The sequence below is a fragment of the Orbicella faveolata genome, unplaced genomic scaffold (assembly GCF_042242905.1).
Source record: "Orbicella faveolata isolate gen_17 unplaced genomic scaffold, um_ofav_v1 contig_15, whole genome shotgun sequence".
NCBI lineage: Eukaryota > Metazoa > Cnidaria > Anthozoa > Scleractinia > Merulinidae > Orbicella > Orbicella faveolata.
This window is the reverse complement of record NW_028301542.1, coordinates 4,375,392-4,387,530: the sequence shown is the minus strand read 5'-3', so window position 1 is coordinate 4,387,530 and position 12,139 is coordinate 4,375,392. Positions and strand designations below refer to the sequence as shown.

Sequence of the window (12,139 nt, the reverse complement as noted above, 5' to 3'; positions counted from 1 at the left end):
TTATATTTGTTATCACGAACGTAGCTCCAATTGTCTGATTCTTCTAAAATTTTATCGCTATCGTTTGCTACGGACAAAAATTTATCAAACATTTGCCATTAGCTCTACTGCTTATCAAAGCTGTAGTTTCAATTGTCTGATTCTTCTAAAATGTTATTGCTTTCGTTGGCAAATGATAAAGCTTTGATAAAACAAATATTTAACAGAAGCCATAGGATATCGATACATCTTGAAGCTTGATAACCAGACATTAACCTTTAACACCTCGCTGGAAGTAATTTCTAGAAGATAACGAAGCAAGCCATGAACATTTTTTTAATCGGCCTATAATTTGTCGGGTTTTGCTATTCTATCTCAGTTAAAAGTAACGGCTGCTCTAAAATTTTTCAAACTCTAGGACTAGATTGACGTTTTCACGGTTTTTTAATATTTCGTAGGAGTAATCGGGTTCATGGCTTGCCTTTGCTATCTTCTTGAAAGACATTGCATGATGATATCACGTTAAATAGTTAAGCTGTGAATGACGGGCAGCTAGAAATCTAGTTACAGGAATGAGACGAGCCAGTTAAAATGTCTACAGCTGCAACGTTTCTGCACAACATTGAGAAGGCGGCGACATTTTAGAATCGCTATAGTTAAGAGAGTTTATGTAGTTGGGGCTTAAGTTACCCAGCTGTATAAACTTTCTTAAATATTTTCACCTTCCCAGTGTTGTGTAGAAACGCTGCAATTGTAGAAATTTTAACTTGCTCTTCTCATTTTTGTAAATAGGTTGCTAGCTGCTCGTCGTTTTATGGCTGACTATTTAAAAGATATCATCATGGATATACCATCTTGAACACAAACCAACATTTACTGGATTCAAAATTTTAGTTTCTTGGAAAAACTTAAATGATTGGAATCAAAATTGTTCGTTAGTTTGTGTTCAAAATGGAATATGTTGATTTTTTTTTGGCGGGAAAAATTATAGGGGTACCTCCTTTGAATTTTTGTCCAAAAAGTTGTCAGGGGAAACGCTGTGCAATTTTTTTCTAATTTTCCCGCCAAAAGTCTTAGTATATATAGGGCAAAGTTTTTGATGACACCTGTAATTAATTTAATTGAATTTCAATAAACTAATTAAAGAAAACTTGTGAGTTATTGATTTGTCATTATTTAATTAAAGTTAGTTGATGTCAATGAAAGAAACAAAGAAGACAAAACAAGTTTGAATGTTATATTTATTACTTTTATTGAGTGGATGAAATAAAACTTTATTGAATAACAGTTAAGAATAGTAATAATAGTAATACGTAGTAATAAAAAATATTTACAGGAAAAAATTTAAAAAAAAACGGCGCATGCGTATTTTTGGCGCCCGAATTTTTTCTAAGTTTTTTGGCGGGAAAATAAAAATTGGCGCATGCGTATTTTAGGCACCCGTATTTTTTCTAAGTTTTTTGGCGGGAAATTAAAAATTTTGACATGGGTTACTCTAGAAGTAAATTTAGGCAGTCAAGACAATTTTTACAAAACATTTAATAAACAAGAGAAATAGATTTTGTACAAAACTAACTCGACAAAAACTTAGCTGGTTTCAAGAAAACTTTTTAAACTCGCTTTTGGTTGGGAGATGTTGGACAAATAAGACAATCCATTCTGAAATTGGTCCGTGAAAGAAACTTGTAAAAAGTTGTGATTCTAAAAACGAAGGCTAACTGTAAAAATTTACTTCTCAAGGAAAATCAAAGGCTTTCGAAGCTCACGATACGAGAACTCGGTGAATCATACGATAGAAACGTACGTGACTATTGAACATCAGTAGTGTTGCGTTACACTAACGACTGTTGAGAACATGTTAACAAAGTTTTGCACGGGAATTAATCAAATTCAGGAAATGTTATCGTACATTTTAACTGCTAACTAACCCAGAAAATAAAGGAAATAAAGTTTCTTTTGGTACCCTGCTGTCTTGCCGTTTGTCTAAACAAGCCAACAAAATATCAAAAAGCACTTCACAACCTTTATTTGCTAAATTAACAGTTAAATCTCCTGTTGCAATGCCGTGTATAGAAATTCCCGCACAAAGCCTCATTAACATATTCTCAACGGCTGCTAGTGTAACGCAACAGCACTGATGCTCAAGAGCCACGTACGCGTCAGTCACACAATCCACCAAGCTCTCGCATCGTGAACAAAGACAAAGTGATTAAAACTGAATTAAAATTTGTAAAGCAAAGCTGACGACACATTTTCTACAAATCCTAACTGTAAATCATTTTTTGGGCCTGTTCATTTCTATAGATAACCTTCGTGTTCTAGTCAATTGTAAGGAAAACAAAGCCGATCCTAAACGTTTGGTCAACGGAAAAAATCCTGTCTTACACATTCTACGTTTTGGGTTGAAAAAAATCTCTCGATCTCTCAGTTCGTCTTACTTTTGTCCCTTGCATACTATGTCTTGTCCTAAGCGTCCTGTCTTCTTAATGTTGCCTCTAGTGTCTTGTCTTTTCCTTCATCTTCCATCAATCGTCTGATCACTGAGAAATCCTGAAAGAAAGAAAACAAAAATGTTTGATATATATTATACTGAAGCTCTGTGTTGCGTTTGCATTTTCTTTCCAACAATGTGAAGCTTTCTTCATCCTTTTCCATACACATTGGCTACAAAATTCCCGTATTGATGATTGTCTTTATTCTCATCACCCGATTTCTTGACATTGTACTGATTTTGTAAAGAGAAATTGGATTTTGATAACTTTTGTAAGCTAATGGATCAGAACACATCAACATTATTCACAGTAACTATGGCTACACGATGTTCTTGATTTCCGTTGTTCTTTAAACAGAGAGGAATGAAGTTGAAGTTGAAGTTGAATTTGCAGACTTGTTACTACACCATAACACATTTTTGGGCTTCAGACTCAACAATAGAAACAACAGTCGTAAAATTGATGACAATGCACCTGTGACACTATTTAAGTCAATAACTGTTTTTGCTGTTGTTGTTCGTATTGTTGTTGTTGAAGATGTAGACTTTTTAAACAGTAACCCAGGTGAAGAATAACATGCCTCAGCAACAGTTACCATTGAAAAGCTTCCCTTTTGTGTCTAAAATATTTGCAATAAAAGTGTTGTACATAATGTGCTCACTTTATTTACTTTAACTCTGCCAACCTAGTAAACTATCTGGTGACAAGAACATTTCAAAGAGAACTGAGATACGTCCCAAATATTTCAAGATATTCCAACAAATGTTAAAAAGAAAATCAGTAATCATCTCAATCGCTTTATTTTTGTAATATTTGCCAACCAATGTATCTTTCACCATACAAAAAACAAAACAAAAAAAAAACAGCCTTTCAGCAAAGAAGTGTCTTTTCTCCTTTGGAAATTTCAGCGAGACATCAGTTGTTAAAGGAAACATGTTTTGGTCAGTAAATGATTTCTCATTTAAAATTCATATTCGTCGAGCTCATCTGTTAGATGCAAGAAGGATGAATGATATGCAAGTTAAATACCAAAGAAAAGAAAAAACGAGAAAACATGAATGGTATTTAAGTTACATGTAAAACTTGGACAGTGTTGGAAATTAAATTTTGACAGCACTCACCATTTGGATGAGTGACCCTGAAAATCCACTTGCCTGGTGTTATTTTCACTCGCCCAGAAATATGCCACCCCTCCTAAAAAAATTTCCACAATGATTCACAAACCCTATGTTTTTTCAGTACCTAGTAATCACGGAAGCCCATCTTGCCATTTTGTGTTGGGCTTTCTTGTCCTGGTCCATTTATGAGATGCCTCCTTAGATTCGCAGACTGATTTTACTGATATATCCTCATTTTTATCATCAACTTTTGGCACTCCTGGGAGGCGCGGTGGCCTCATGGTTAGTGCGCTCGTCTCCGGATCGAGCGGTCCAGGTTTGAGCCCTGGCCGGGGACATTGTGTTGTGTTCTTGGGCAAGACACTTTACTCTCACAGTGCCTCTCTCCACCCAGGTGTATAAATGGGTACTGGCAAACTTAATGCTGGGGGTAACCCTGCGATGGACTAGCATCCCATCCAGGGGGGAGTAGAAATACTCCTAGTTGCTTCATGCTACAGAAACTGGGATAAGCTCCGGCCTGATGGGCCACTTGGCTCGTATGCAGACTTTACTTTTGGCACTCCTTGGAAATTCTTTCATATTTTAGCACTAACGAATTCGCATATATCCACTGAATCGAGACACTGGAGTAAATAACTTATCGGCACTTGAAAGACTGACGTTTTTCCTTCAAATCAGTTTCTATTTCAAGATGAATCACTGTGAAATTCATTTCTTACCAAGCAAATCTTCAATTCTAATTCTCATGCACTAATTACTGCTGGCTCAACTAGAGACTAGCAGTGTCCCTTCATAGACGTAAAACTGTTACGTAAATTATCACTGGAGGAAGCCTTATTTCATTTTGTCTCTTTCTGAAGCAACATGTTGAATATTGTCAAACTATTTAGGTATCTCGAAAGATCAAAAAAGGTAAAATAAAAGCAATGAGAAGTTTTCGTTTAGAGATATTCTTGCCAAAATGGAAAATAAAAAGGAGTGTTCTCAATATATTTAAGCTTGAATAATTTCCCAAAAAAGAAAATCGTACTTGCCAAACTGGGAGTGATCGATAATTTTTACTTGCCCAACGCTTTTCACAATTGCATTGGTGAGCAGGCGAGAGCTAATTTCCATCACTGCTTGGAGTAATCTGTTTGTTACCAGAAAGGATGTGGTGATCGAGACAAGATTTGTCAGTTAAAATTTCAAGTCATCTGACAATTGGTGACTACGATGCCGAGATCAAAACATGACTAGCCTATTAGTCAGGTCCCAGTAACGATGTAGCGAATTAAATAGGACTAAATATGAATGGTCACTTCAAATTTCAATCTATCTGTCAGTGGTCAAATATACAGATCAGTTGTTAGTGAGGGTGTGGAGATCAAAACTTTATTTATGTCGGATAAAAATTTGGAATAATCTGTCAGTTACCAGTAAGGATGCTGAGATCAATCACGAATTGTCAGTTAAAATTTGAAATCATTTGTCAGTTGTCTGATCTGCACATATGCAAAGATCAAAACATGATTTGTCGGTTAAAATTTGGAATCATTTGTCTGTTGTAAGTAGGGATGCCATGATCAAAACATGATTTGTCAGTTAAAATTTGGAATCATTTGTCTGTTGTAAGTAGGGATGCCATGATCAAAATATGATTTGTCAGTTAAAATTTGGAATCATTTGTCTGTTGTAAGTAGGGATGCCAAGATCAAAACATGGTTTGTCAGTTAAAATTTGGAATCATTTGTCAGTTGTCCCAGATGTGATGCATTAATTGTCTCCTTATATAAATTAGGTGTTGGATAATTTCTTTCTAGACATTATAAATTTGGCTGGTATGGATGTTGAGATCAAAACATGAATTGTCTGATAAAATTTGGATGTTGCTAAATTAAGTTTGAATGTTGACATCAAAGCAGATTTGTCAGTGCAAATTTGGAGCTATCAGTCAGTTGTCAAGCTAGTGAATGTAAAAGACTAAACCACAGGAAAAGCTATACCTCTTACTAACCAAGTTCGAGATCCATACTGCAAGTTACAGGCCAAGCTTTTTCCCCATCAATTTATGGAAAAAAACCGTGAGGCACGCAGGCCATAAATAAAAGGGGAAAAATGAGGATCCGTAACTTACAGAGCAGACCAAGAAGATGAGGTTAGTAAGATGTTTATTACATCTTTACTGTGTGCCTGAGGGGTTCTGGAATGATTTCTACTCACACAGAACGGCTTCAAATTTCCAATGCACCTTGAAAGCAAAACAAGCCAATTTGAAATTGTTTTCAAGTCCTTAGCATGCTTTAACACACAATTTAGAGTAAAAGAAAGTTTTAAACTTTAACTTGCTATAAAAGTTAAGAACACTTGGCAATAAATCACAGAACAGTTTGGCAACAAAAATAAGTTTAAATTTTAGCAGGTCATACCGGAGAATACAGCCCACTAAACTGACCAATCACAGCATGTGTACTAACTGAGAGATATAATAAAGTCGTATAGCTAACATTTGACTTATTGCCCTACAAAGGAATATGTGCATAGCTTTATAATTGAAGGGCTTGGTGCAAAACCACACTAAGTGATGATTTTGTGTGGAAAATGTTTTTCTCAAAAGTGCCTGAATTTTTGCACATGGCCTTCGGTTAAATAGAAAAACATTGTTGTGTATTTTTGTCACTGGTTTTTGCTTCATTTTCGAGATATAACGAAAGCAAAAAACTCGACTTTTCCTGGCTGTGTCTTTAGGAGTTTATTTGTTGAACAGGAAACAGACAGACTATCTCAAATAAAGGGCCTCATTCTCAGTAAATTGAGTGCAAATGATTTTTCTAACTCTGACCTGGACTTTTTTCACTTGTTTGCACAGTTTTGGAAGAAAATCTGCCTTTTTCACAGTGGAACCAACACACTTGGCTATCTACTAGCGAAATCAGATTATAATCTCTAATCCTAACTTTAACCCTAATCACAAGAACTTTGCAAAATCAGCATTTCGCTGTTCCTTATGTGAAATGAGCATCTCTGCGGTCACACATTCTTGTGAAATCAACTTTTCACTGTTTTTGAAGTAAAATCAACATCTCTGAGCTTATGCACTGGCATGAAATCAACATTTCACTGTTTTTGAAGTGAAATCAACATCTCTGAGCTTATGCACTGGCATGAAATCAACATTTCACTGTTTTTGAAGTAAAATCAACATCTCTGAGCTTATGCACTGGCATGAAATCAACTTTTCACTGTTTTTGAAGTAAAATCAACATCTCTGAGCTTATGCACTGGCATGAAATCAACTTTTCACTGTTTTTGAAGTAAAATCAACATCTCTGAGCTTATGCACTGGCATGAAATCAACATTTCACTGTTTTTGAAGTAAAATCAACATCTCTGAGCTTATGCACTGGCATGAAATCAACATTTCACTGTTTTTTGAAGTAAAATCAACATCTCTGAGCTTATGCACTGGCATGAAATCAACATTTCACTGTTTTTGAAGTGAAATCAACATCTCTATCTGGGCTGTCATTAAGTTTTTATTCACCTGTAGCCCTAACCCATAGCAAACTTGTTACTTAATGGGTGAATTGTATCAACTACAGGCCAGTTCACCCATAACATCAAGGTTCCATCAAACATACTCAGCCATAAACAGCTAGGTATTACAGGTTATGGCCCTTATTTACAGCCCTGTCTATGGTCACACATTCTCATGAAATCAACATTTTCCTGTTTTTGAAGTGAAATCAACTTGGAGCTTATGCATTGACGTGAAGTCAACATTTAACTGTTTTTGAATTGAAATCAACATCTCTGCCGTCACGCTTTCTTGTGAAGATTATCAACATCTCACTGTTTTTGAAGTGAAATCAACATCTTTGAGCTTACACATTGACGTAAATCAACATTTTACTGTTTGTTAAGTAAAAAATAAACATCTTTGTGGTCGCACGCTGATGTTACAACAAATAAACACCTAAAGATGCCACCAGGAAACGCAGACTTTTTTTTGCATACATTATATCTTGAAAACTTTGTTGACAGTATAACTTAATCCAAACAGAAACAATTTTTTTTTCTGAACACTTGGGGTATTTTTACTTTAAATCAATTTGAAAGTAGTGCTGTTCTGGAGTTTTCTGAAGAATGCAATATTGTAACGCTCAGTGACAAGTTGTCAATCAATAAATGAACTCATCCATGAAATTGAACTGTAGGAGTTTTTCAGAATCATAGGGTTTGCAGGGAAGCATTCCCTCAGTTGCCCCACCACCCCCTGCTTTATCAATAGTTTTCACTCTCCCTCTGGAATGCTTGCTATGCAGGCTGTGTTTAGTTTATGTAGGTCAACACTTATAACCTGAGAGACTACAACTTTCTGGTCAATAATTGACTACATCACCAGCATTAAGGAGAAAAAGCACCATTTTCAGTTGACAAATCCTTGCAAGAAAAAAACAAAGACCTGCAAACTTTCTTCATCCCAATCAAAAATTAAGGTATAAATGTTTCCAAATAACCAGACTGACACCAATGACTGTCATGCAACTTAGCAGCAATGTCAAAAACCGTAATCCGCTGGATTTCTCTTCCATTCTACAATGATACAATCCTCAAAGTGACTTAAATTATAGTGATGCATTCATCCACTACATGTAAAGAAAAACTTCAACTCACCTGCCATGTCTGATGCATTTCACTTCCACTACTGATATTTTGATGTTTATGTGCTTCTTGTTTACCCTGATAAGAGTTACAAACGTATCATCGAGTTACTTATGATTTCTTGCTGTTAGCATACTCTAGCATTATAAATTTAACTGATGGAATTAGAACTACTAGGAGTAATAATATATACAGGTGTAGGTATACTTGCAGATACCAGAAATATAAACTGACCTGATCAAGCTGTATCTGTCTCCTCCATTGATCGTAGTGGTCCCATGTTGTTGTTTGCTTCTTGTTTACCTGATAATTAATGACAGAAAATATTTCAATGAGAGACTTATCAGCTGCTGTTTACTTTTGAGTAGAAGTTATTACATGTAAAATTGAAAATTGTATTAAATATGCTATCAATAAAGTGATTGTTTCAACTGCAGCTTTGTTTACATTTTTCCAGGGACCCATAAAGCATAATAAAGAGCAAATTCCCACAGTTCATATTTTGTCACTAAGAACTGTACTGAACATTCCCAGGACTAAAGAAAATAATCCAAAAATAAACATCTGTAAAAATGCTCCATCATAAATACTGCAAAGTTGCTTTCTCCAGGTAAGTAAACTGTCAATTTAACCCCCTTAACAAATCAAGATAACATAGCAAATGGTTTGAACCCAGGAGTATCAAAAGTTTATTTAGTGTAATCGTCTGGGTGATGATAGTTCTGAAAAGAATTGTTGTTGGTGACTGATGTTCTGGCCAATGATCTGACCAATGCCTGATGACAAACTTTACACGAGTCTTACAGCCAATACTGAACCATCATGGCTAAACTGACCAATCACTTTCAATGGACCGGACTTTTAACACCATCGACTGACAAACACTATTCACTTGACTCTGAAGATGACTTCCTCTTAGGTTGTCAAAACATCAATCACCAACAACAGTTCTTTTCAGAAGTACCCTCACTGGGATGATCACACTATACCAACTAAATCAAGATAAGTTCAAACTTGTGAGAAAGGAGTCCCGGCATCTCTACAATAAGATATGTCACGTTCTCCCTTTCATCAATTCTCAGGAGACAGAATTCCAGCTGATACTACATATGGTAGCTGCTATGTAGAGTGAACTCCTAATTCTCATAATTATATACATGTACACCAAAAATTACCTTTAATACATGCAGCTGTATCTGAAGTCCACCATTAGTCTTTCAGTTCTCCAATATCACCAGATTATGTTCATGTGCTTCATGTTTTGACTAAGTAATACAGACACTGATAAGTGATTTAGTGCTGACTTTTTCAAGTACAATAGTAACATCATGCGCACAAATATCTTCAAACAATCACTGAAGAAAACCTATTACAAACAAATCAAATGCAAAGGGTTGTCCGTTGGATTATTGTTTGCTGGGAAGGGGGGAAGGAGAAATTCCCAAAAAAAATGGTTAAGGAGGAAGGAATGTCAAACAGGTATGAAAAAAAAATTCTTCAAGGGATACAGGGATGGATCTAGGGGGAGGGTGCAGGGGGTATGCAACCCCCCTTCCCCTCCCGAGACGACATGTGGCTTTCTAATATAACTGGTATTCTACAAAAAAAAAAACCAAACAAACAAACTATGTGGTTTATTGGTGTTGAAGTAAAACAATGGTGTACCCCCTCCAAAGAAAAATCCTGGATATGCCCCTGGGATGGAAGGAGCAAAAATAATATTGTGTCCTGCAATTCAAGTAAACCCTACCTCCTCCACATCACTAATCTACTGTTTCATCCCTAATTATATTTTAAAATGAACAACCTTTTTACACAGGTTATGTGTACAAGCAAGGCCCTATCACATTCTGTTGCCAATCAGTACTGTATTGAAAATATATCTACAATGGTGAAAGTCCCTGGGACACTCGTGTCATGGCATGAATTACCTGTGTTTCACAAACAGAGTTTGAAAAAGCACTGCTATCATTTTCAAAATGCATTGCTGTTCCCCCTGCCCACCCAATACAATGTTGCAATTGTGGAGAAATTGCGGGTGCACATGTTCAACTGTGTAGGTGGGGTGGAGGAAGGGACTGAGCAAGTGTAGTTCAATTTGCGTGTGACTGTTTGTTTGCCAACAAACAGTCTAGCACCCTGAAGCTCATTGGTTTTTTTAACCATTTTTAATTATTAGTACCATAACTTACTGCAAAGTTGTTTAATTACAGCAAACAAATGCTGGTCCATACTTGTATTGTATTTTGTTCAAAATAATTATGGAAAAGGTGTTACTCCATCGATTTCAAACTATGCTACAAAAGTGTATCTTCAAAACCTATTACACATGGTTAAAGATGATCCTGTTGTGTTTCAGTTCTAATTTTGTTTCCGTCTGTCAAGGAGGGGGACATTGGGATTCGCTGTATTGTGGTATAATTTCGACAATATTTCTGGCAGTATTTTGGTAATTTTAATCTCGAATTGTGGCATTGTGGTATTCTCTGAACTTGCAGGATATGGTTTTTTAGCATTTTGGATGGTATTAAAAATCGTCCTCCAAGTTCTCCAACATTTTCTGAACCTTTTCCAGTTTCCAATCGAAAAAAGATAAGTTACTTTTTTTGTTAATTATGAGCCAACATGCCAATGGATGTTACTTGTGCACCCCCCTGAGATAATGCCTTCTTCCTCGTATTTGCTTTTTAAATTTGTTTACCTCACGAGTCAGTTATGCCATTCCTTAAGGCCTGGATACATTGTGCAATGCTGCATGCACTATTGCATGCAATGGCTAAATTGCATCATATATCCACCCCTGAAATTGTTGCATGCAGTAGTGTGCACAATGTTGCAGCGGTAGAATTTTGTCCTACTTCTGTAACATTGCATGCAACAAATTTCTTTGTGTGTCCACTATCTGCAACATTTCATGCTAAGGTATGACGCAAATTTCAGTGTTCAGCTTAGAAGCCACTCATCAAATATTGCACCTAATGCTGCATGAAATGCTGCAACCATATAGCAAAGTCGAGAAAAAATGTGCACTGCGTATCTGGGCCTTTAGTGGTGCACCCCTCCTAAGAAAAATCCTGGATCCATCCCTGCAGAGTAGTAGTTTCAGTATGGCATTGAGTTTTCACTTGTTATTGAAGTGCTTTGGTATTTTTGTGATATTGCAGCATTTCCCAAATTTTTTTGAGCTATTGCAGTGTTCAGGTCCCCCTAATGTCCCCCTCATCAAGGGTCAGAGCAAGGGACATTTGATCCCAATATTATTGTGGTGTCCTGAGTGGTTCTGATGCAAAATATTAGCCCTCGGTTGGGACATTTGAAAAGTCAATTCCCCGCCCTATGCACAGCCTCCTCCCCCACCCCCCCCCCCCCACCTCACCTCCCCACCCCCCCTTTCCCCTATGATTATGTAAAAGAATTTTTCCTTGAAAGGTTTCCTTGGAACGTTGCAAGACGAAAAGCTGGTCGTCATCAAATTGAGTTGACAATAGTGAAATTATGGAAATGACATATTTAAGTACTCAAAAGTAGCAATAAAAACGTAATAAAACATAAAGCTTTCATTACACACCGAGGATGACACTTTGCATCTTGAGGTCGCTTGCTGTTTCTGGCACTTGAATAGGTGAGCGAATTTCCCTCCAGAAGGTTCCACCACCAAAAGTTTGTGTCAGGAACACGTTTGGGAACATTTTTTGTCATATAGACACGGCATTAGGCCAAGAACCGGAGCTTCCAAGAACCTCGTGCGGGAAAGGAGCGAAAAATTTGCAATTTGCAAATTAGTCGAGTCCCAGGGCCGCCTGTCTTTTCTTAGCCGGCGGGGCCTTGGCGCGAGGAAAAGGTGGCCTTCGAAGACTCAGACACATGTTTCAGTAAACGGTGAGCAGGGGCACAGCGAATAAG

The 12,139-nt window shown here is 36.7% G+C and overlaps 1 long non-coding RNA gene across 1 annotated transcript; it reads right to left on the bottom strand.

Moving 5' to 3' along the window:
- Window positions 1-1,206: 1,206 nt before the first annotated feature.
- On the bottom strand, window positions 1,207-11,999 carry LOC110063428 (uncharacterized). Its single transcript, XR_016206705.1, has 5 exons — window positions 11,805-11,999; window positions 9,412-9,501; window positions 8,471-8,539; window positions 8,249-8,314; window positions 1,207-2,529 (listed from the first exon to the last, which is right to left on the bottom strand). It is a non-coding gene; the product is annotated as an uncharacterized LOC110063428 (long non-coding RNA).
- Between the last annotated feature and the right edge of the window lie 140 nt (window positions 12,000-12,139).